The following is an 8,894-nucleotide window of genomic DNA, read 5'->3' as shown; positions in this document are numbered from 1 at the left end:
CAGATTTTCCAGACCTTCCCACAATCGCAGGAACTGCCCTGTGTCAGGATTTCCATGTAAAGCCTCCAAGCCACAGAAAGCAACCACTCAGCAACCACCGTCCACTGTCGTGTTTGTTTAAAAGCCTCATTTTATCAGGCCCGCAAACATCGCCCTTAGCAAGGCAGACCCACTGCAGCCGCCAGCTCTCAGCACAACCAGACTGACCTTCAGAGGAGAGATGTGGGACTGCAAGACGTAGCCATGGACATTTTCTATCTGCGACAGGTTCTTTTCTGACACATGCACGAGCTCAGGGCCTCTCACTTCGTGGGTCAGTCGAGGTAAGGAATGATCATGTGGAGCGTCCTCATCTTGGTATCGATACTTCTAGGTGAAAAGGCAAGAAAGAAAAACAGCATTAGTGTTCGCAAAGGGTACAGTCCCGAACGTCACATTCTAACTGCAGTGGCAGGACACAGTGTACCTGTCATTGACATCCCCAAACGGGTGTTGCTGCAGACTCTTTGTGGTCACCATACACCAGGTCAAGTGCAAGCAAAAGCGAAACAGCCATCAAAATCGACCAAAACTGATGAATTGCTTTTGCCTGACAACGTAGTATCTCTACCTGTGGGCTATAGAAGGGTGCTGAGGGGACGGGCTAACACAGGTGGCTTGTAGGTAGAGGCACGTGCTTGTTAAGAACTGTTTAAACCAGTGGTTCTCAACCTTGGCTGCACATTAGAATCACCTGGGAATCCTTTTAAAATCCTTTTTCTGGGCCTCATCCTCCGAAAATTCTGTTTCTTTGTTACTAATGTTGTGGCCCCACCCCATAACAAAGAAACAGAATTTCCAGAGGATGAGGCCCAGAAATCAGGATTTTCAAAAAGATTCTAATGTGCAGCCAAAGTTGAGAACCACTGGTTTAATCCAAAGCAGTAAACAACTTAATGGGCCCACTTATTCTTTTCAGGTGATAGGGGTCAGCTTGTTTCATAAAAACAGTGTCGGTCTTGTTAAGTACCAGGAATCATTTCTCCTAAGAATTCTATGTACCACTTACAACCCAGCTAGTAAAATATTAGTTTGCTTTGCTTTGCTTTTGTTCTCTGTGAATGATACAGGGGTATTATGGGCTGGGGTCCAAATACTGCCATAACATTGTCTCAAGCTTAACTGTGATGTCTAACCTTAACCCAGTACCCCATTATTATCACCAACAGTTATTTTTATCATGTCATGTTGCCAACAACATGTTTTCTTACAAAATCATACCTGCATTTCTTTAATTTTTTAGGTGAAAATGACTTTTTTGGATATCAGCTCTCAGTCTGACTCATAATCTGAGTAACAAGAAGGGTTGGCAATTCAATCTGTTGTCCACTTTTATTCAGACGTTGATTATCATTACTTGTATTTCCCAAAGAGGCCTTCTACATGTTCTAAGCTTAATATTCATTTCTTTTTTAAAAAATATTTTTTATTGATTTTTTTACAGAGAGGAAGGGAGAGGGATAGAGAGTTAGAAACATCGATGAGAGAGAAACATCCATCAGCTGCCTCCTGAACACTCCCTACTGGGGATGTGCCTGCAACCAAGGTACATGCCCTTGACCGGAATCGAACCTGAGACCCTTGAGATCACAGGCCAACGCTCTATCCACTGAGCCAAACCCATTAGGGCTTAGTATTAATTTCAAAACAAAACAAAAATACAGCACACAATATGTTGACTATAGCTCGCAAAGGACTCTCATCTGTTTCTTCCATTGCAATCCTTCTTACCTAGGATGCTCCATTTTTCTTATGATAAAACTGACACTCAGAGAGGTTCAGAGACTTGTCTAGTGTCACCTAAGTAATGGGCATCAGAGCCGGAACCCTGTCCAGTTGATTTAAATCTGAAATCTCGCGCTACAATCATCAAACCCTCCCCACTCCCATGAGGTGATGAAGCCCATGTCTGATAACTGAATCGACAATTTGGTAGCTAACACCTCTTTGAGAGAGAACACACTTCAGAATGAGGTTAGAGCATTTCCATGAACTACACAATACCATCCGTCTGTGTTCTTAGCCCTATGAATAATTTGGGAAGGTAATCTGCCTCAGAAACATGGATCTAGTTTAACATTCATTCTTGATCAGTTATGTGTTCATTGGGAGTGGGAGAATGTCGTGCATATGCCCGGTATACAGTGTCTGGGCCTTCAGCCCATCTACCCCCCACCCCTCCTCCCCCTCTTCAGTTCTCTCTCAGGGAGGCTTTGCCACCTATTCAGTTATCTGAGCCAGGAAAGTAGGAGTCATTCTGACTCCATCCTCTCTTTTACCCCCCACCATCTGCCAATTTAATAAATCACTGAGTCTGTCTAATTGATTATCTTGAATCTACTCCATCCTCGTCCCCCACCACCACTAACCTACCCACTGATCTGCCCACATTCAGATTCTCATCAGTTCTAAGCTGGCCACCAACAGCCTCTGGGCTGGCTAGGCTGCTGCTGAGGTTGCCCCTTGCCCATCTATCCTCTGCCCTGCACCAGGGGCCTTTCTGAGTCACAAACTGACAAAGTCCTTCTCTTTACAACCTTTAGTGGCTCCCACCACCCACAGGGCAGAGCTTAAGCTTCCTTACCCTGTCACAAGCCAACCCCCATCACCACTACATGAGCTGAGCCTCATTACTTTTGAACTCTTATTTTACCAACCCAACTCAGGATAATGGAGTAAATATTAGAAATCATTACTTACATTTTTAAAAGCTTTTTAAAAAATTGTGATAATATACACATATCATAAAATTTACCACCTTAACCATTTTTAAGTGTACAGTTTAGTGACAGTAAGTATATCCACACTGGTATATAACCAATCTCCAAAACTTTTTCACCTTGCAAAACTGAAACTCTTTCCCCATAAAACAAAAACTCCTCATTTTCTCCTCCCCCAGCCCTTGGTAAGCACCACCATTCTACTTACTATTTCTATGAATATGACTACTCTAGGCACCTTGTATCAGTGGAATCATACAGTATTTGTCTTTTTATTGCTGGCTTATTTCACTTAGCATAATATCCTTGTGCTTTATCCATGTTGTAGCGTGTGTTAGAATTTCCTTCATTTCAAAGGCTAAGTAATATTCCATTGTATGCACATACCACATTTTGTCTACTCATCCATCTGTAGATGGGCAGTTTGGTTGATTCTACCACTTGGTTACGTGAATAATGCTGCTATGGGCTTGAGTATACAAATATCTCTTTGGAACTCAATTCTTTTTTTTTCCTTTCAATTCTTTTGGATAGATACCCAGAAGTGAAATTGCTGGGTCATATGGTAATTCAATTTTTTGTTTCTTGCAGAACTTTTTAAGCTTTTTAAGAGTTAACATATGTAAAGACATATTTATGTCACACATACAAATCTGAAACATAAAGATCCAAGGGTACCAAAAGTAAAATTTTGCAAAGTTCAAATGATTACTATGGCTCCTCCAGGATTCTAGTAGTAGGATTCAGCTGATTTAGAGAAAGGTATTATCCATAAAAGTATACATCTCACTGACTGATTTGGATAAAAAACAAAAAACAAACTATCATAATACAGATAATAAACTTAGTTGAACTTATGTGGTATCACAAATAACTTATTTTAAATTATTTCCATAAATCTAAGGTCCAGTTCAAAGACTGATAGGGCCTCAAATTAGACTACAGAAACCAATCAATATTTTATTAGTAAATTTGTTCATTTTAACATTCATTGATCCTTTAAGCCCAGCTTTCACATTCCTTTTCTGGAAAGGTTTTGTGAACTGCAAGCCTAGATTGTGTGGGTGTTTCCATAGCTCCCTATACTACCCCAATCACTGCTTTTATAGTGCTATATGGTTGCATAGTTTTTGTTTGTCTGTTTGTCATTGAATCATAAGATTTTGTGAGAACTGAGATCATTTAGGTCTTGTTTATCCTCATGTCTCCAGTTCTTAGCCAAGTGCCTGGCAAATATGCTCAATAAGTATTTTTTGAATAAAAGTATACATGACAATTGAACAAATGGATCAACTAGGCATGAGCTGGTTAAGCTACAAAGGTATTCTGGCTGCCAAATACAAACTGTTTTCATTGCAAAACATTATGATTTCAAGATCAAGCAAAAAAAGACAACCACATTATTTGCTTGACACAACCTTAAAGAACATCAGATCCTTAAGTATTATATCTCTCTCTCATCATTCCTTTCAGAAATATATGCTAAAAATATGGACTGAATTAGAACCAGTTCTTGACCTCAAGAAGACAAGAAGTTCTATTGAGTGAGTCATACATATGTGCAGCTAAATCACGATACATACTGGTAATGACTATAAATACAAACTGAGTCTGTGGCAGTAGAAATGGTTTACCATTTGAAACAGGATCTAGAATGATAATAAAAAGAGGTAAGGGATACTCTAAGCCAGTGGTTCTCAACCTTGGCTGCACATTAGAATCACCTGGGAATCTTTTTAAAATCCTGATTCCAGAAGATGAGGCCCAGAAATCAGGATTTTAAAAAGATTCCCAGGTGATTCTAATGTGCAGCCAAAGTTGAGAACCACTGCTCTAAACAAAGGCAACAACAAGTGCAGAGGAGATAAGTGTTAAGAGGGGATGATGTTTTAAAGCATGGGTGGAGAATATCTAGCCTGAGGGCCATAAAAGGCCCATGAAATCATTTGGTTTGGCCCCTGTCATGTAATTAGACCACCTAAATCCTTGGAAATCCCTTTCACACATTCAAGGCCCACATCTATATACTTCACACTTCTCAGGAAGCTTGCCCTTGGGATTGAAGCCTCCTCATTTAGGAGGACTGGGAGTTAAGCTGGAACTCGAAACTCCCAAACCTGAAAGTGAAACAAACCACTGGGCTTTGAATTCCACTCCCAAGCACCTGACAGGATCAGCCTGAAGCTAGACAGCACCTGAACCTACATTCTTGGAGAACTCCTGGTTGCTTTCCTCACTCCTGTAAGCATTTCTCCTGGGAACTGCCCTGCATAAATCATGCTCACACTAATCCCCATGCTAGGTCTGCTTCAGGTGAGCCTGCTAGAGATCTGGATGCAGCCTGGGATGTGAGATGTGAGTAGAGTGTGGCAGTAGACAAGCCTGAAAGACAGACTATTGTAGACAGCAGGGAACTATCCAGGAGACCAAAACAGACTCTCCCTGGTGCCAATCTGTATTCCCTCCCTTTTCCCCAATTTTCTGTGAGTGATGACTAAGTAAGAGAAGACAAGAACTGGTGAGAAGTGCCATATGTAACTCACAAGGAAGTTTCCAAAGAAATAACCCAGGTATCACATAGTAGAATCTCTGCTAGGGTTAACTTTGGCTAAACCAAAAATGATTTTTTCACTTGTAATGCTAAGACTAATATTAATATTAACACTAATATGACATTAGAAGAAACACGAATCCTAACACTAATGCCAATATCAACCAGTAAAAATAGCAGTTATACCTACTGTGTCAGGAACTGTGCTAAATGCTTTATATGTGTCATCACACCTAACAGATTGGTGTTAGGATTCTTCTCATCTGAGGCTTGGATAGTTGAGCATTCCCCACTACACTCCCCAGCCCAAGATTACATACCTGGTGAGTGGCAAACTGGGATTCAAACACGTTAGTCTGACTCTAGGGCTAGAGCACTTTAAGATTCTTCTAAACTGGCAATCAAAGATCTCGATAGACCAACTTTGTCCTCAGGAAATATAATTCTTAGGAAATCTTGAAGAGTCCTCTAACAAGGAAGATGAAACACCTCTGCAGAGCTCATACCCTGATTTAAGAATTGGCTCTAATGTTCTGGGCAATTCTGAGTCATCTCTCCTTCCAGGGCTTGTCTGTTAGGTCCTGATGTTATTCTGGGCACCTTTCAGGGTGAGTATTGCCTGTGAAAGGAGTGCCCTTTGAGGAAGACCTCTCTTTTGAAATCTGTACCTTCCTCTTTTCCTCTCCTCAGCTTGGTCCACTGGAGCAAAAGAACTTTTGTGAACAGATTACATTTCCTCTCTCGGCTCAATGGGAGTGAGGCAGAAGAAATGCTTAAGACAGGGAATACTAATGTAATCTTCTTGTCCTGCTGCCTTAACTGATCATGTCCCTGACTTCTGGAATCTTATTCCCTTCCCCCTTCTGAAGCTTAACCACCCACTCCCCAACTCTTCCCTCAGGGAAACTTGTGTAGGTCCTTGAGAATCAGGTCAGGTGTCATCTCTTTCAGAAATGCTCTGACAGCTAAGGTTGAAAGAATGTCCATCCTTTATGCACCCGTAGTGTTCTGCACTGATTTCTGTCCTTGAATAACAAGTCTAAACTGCAATGACCTATCTCTCCTAGGAGACCATGAGTGCCTCATGAGCAGAAATGAAGTACTGTTCATCCCTGACTCTTCAGCGCCCCATTGATAACTAACACATGGTGAAAGACCGATGCGTGTGACTTTAACTGAACTAAACTTAAAGAATCTGAGCAATCACAAGACATACCCGATCAAAAAGCCTCCCGGCTGAACCTGTATGCAATCATTCTCACACTCCTCTTCCACCACAGGGCCCCTATGTGGTGGGCAAAGCCTAGGAAGCCTGACTAATTCTGCTCACCTCATTCTGCCAATGCTGGTGTGAGTCGGAAACATCCCGAGTTACCCAGAACTCAAACACAGGAGCCTCCACGCATCTGCTCCGTCCCTGGGGGGTCTGCACAGTGTGGAAGAAGACGCTGCACAGGCACCACTGGCACGGGGTATGGTAACTGAGGGACAAGTCACAAATCTGTCAAGGCCTCATAAAGAAAAACCGGGGTCTCTGTTTCTGCATAAAAGAGCTCTGCTTCCCCCTTGCAGCAGGAGTTGGCGTTGTTCTAAAGAGAAATGAACCCGCATCTGCTCCGTTCCTGCGGGGTCTGCACAGTGTGGAAGAAGGCGCTGCACAAGCACCACTGGCATGGGGTATGGTAACTGAGGGACAAGTCACAATTCTGTCAAGGCCTCATAAAGAAAAACCGGGGTCTCTGTTTCTGCATAAAAGAGCTCTGCTTCCCCCTTGCACAGGAGTTGGCGTTGTTCTAAAGAGAAATGAACCAAACTCAGGGAGAGCCAATGCGTGTCTGCATGCTCTTGAGAGGCTAGTAGCATTGGAATAACTGTCAGTGAGCACTCTAATGAAGGCTTCTTAAAAAATTTATTTTAAGCCCTGACTGGTTTGGCTCAGTGGATAGAGCGTCGGCATGCAGACTGAAGGGTCCCAGGTTCGATTCCGGTTAAGGGCATGTATCTTAGTTGCAGGCACATCCCCAGTAGGGAGTGTGCAGGAAGCAGCTGAATCGATGTTTCTCTCTCATCGATGTTTCTAACTCTCTATCCCTCTCCTTCTCCCTTCCTCTCTGTAAAAAAAAATCAATAAAATATGTTTTTTTTAAAAATATTTTAAATTTTATTGCACCACATTATACAAGCATTAAACATGGCTTCACATTGATTGATGACTGTTTAAATGTGAAAAAGTCATCATTCATGTCAGTACCTTTTGGCTATTTACAGGTAAGGACATTTTATGTACTTTAGATATCTCTATACTTGTGTGTACAGATGTAAGAATACATGACTATGTACATGTACACACAGAAATACATCCATGGCTATACACATAGCTATAGGTATGTCATATATAATAATCTCCTCAGAAAGATCAAAATTTGAAGAGAAAAAAAGAAGAAAAAGTTGAAAACAGGGTCTTGTTTGCGTTGCTTGGGAGACATGGAATCAGGACCCTATGATGACATTCTAGGGATGTGTGTCTCTCAAGAAGGCTTTTCTAAGAGTGTTATAGAAAGGACTCCATTTAAGACTTAAGACAACGTTATGAAGCAAGTACAAAGTTAAGGAGTGATTAGCTTCCTACATCAAGCCAGACATTTTGGAAATGATCAAAACCCCAAGGCTTCTGTTAACTATGTTGACACAAAGCCCTCTCTGTGTTGAGTCTTATCTGCAATCTAAATTCTTTGAGGGCAGGAACCCTGCCCTCTGTTTCTATCACCCCACCCCCCACCCCCAGGGGTCAGGGCAGAGCACCCGCCAAATAGTGTGTGGCCACCAGACCGGGCTGACCGATTGCTGCTGCTGGAAGGAAGCTCCGTAGATCTACTAGTAAGCGTGCGTTGGCATAAAAGAAGGACATATTTTAGGAGCAGCATGGTGTCAGGGAGAAAATTAAATAAATAATAGACTTACAAAGAGGAATAGTTCCTAAGGAAGAAGTGGCTGCAGCTCAGAAAACAGAGAACAGCGAAAGAGTGAAGAAAGCAGTCTCAAAAAATGAAGTACTTGAAAAGGAAGGGTTTTAACCTTCCTCTCAAGACTATAAGCTAAATCCACAACCAGGTGATCTCCTCCAGGCTCTGCCAGCCGCCCTCTCATTTTGAAGGAAATATTAAACACGTTGATATTTCTTTGTAGGGATTTTGTTCACTGGAGGTGTGTGCAGTATGCAGCCAGCCACTCTCCTTTCCAGATCCCTCCTCTTCCCAGGACATCGAGCCTATCTGTGACCTGTGACCCCTCCTAGTCCCCACGCCTACTGCCTACTGCTGCCTCCTGCCACTCACTGCTCCCTCCCGGGAAGGAACATGCGGGTTAAAGAGAGAGAAAAGAGAAGGTAAAGAGTGATCAGACCAGTATGTATATTCATTTCTTTGATTTGAAATACATTCTCTGAATGATATTTTGGTTGGTGCGGGGTTCTCTTTCCCCTTTCATCCCAATCCCGTCTTCTAGAATAGTCACAAGTATGTTGCAAATCTGGGGGAGGAGGAGATAGGAGGAACATGAGGATGATGGACAAGATTATTTTCTAC

General features: G+C 42.2%; 1 long non-coding RNA gene across 1 annotated transcript in view; it reads left to right on the top strand.

Moving 5' to 3' along the window:
• The first annotated feature begins 297 nt into the window (after positions 1–297).
• The window catches only part of LOC106724516, a 21,106-nt gene continuing 12,509 nt past the window's right edge, over positions 298–8,894 (top strand). Inside the window, exon 1 of the long non-coding RNA XR_001360328.1 lies at positions 298–373. This is a non-coding gene — a long non-coding RNA (uncharacterized LOC106724516). The remainder of the gene's footprint in view (positions 374–8,894) is intronic.

This window comes from Myotis brandtii, unplaced genomic scaffold (assembly GCF_000412655.1).
Source record: "Myotis brandtii unplaced genomic scaffold, ASM41265v1 scaffold86, whole genome shotgun sequence".
NCBI classification, from domain to species: Eukaryota; Metazoa; Chordata; class Mammalia; order Chiroptera; family Vespertilionidae; genus Myotis; species Myotis brandtii.
Note: the sequence above shows the minus strand (reverse complement) of the source record. Positions and strands in the feature narration are given on the sequence as shown.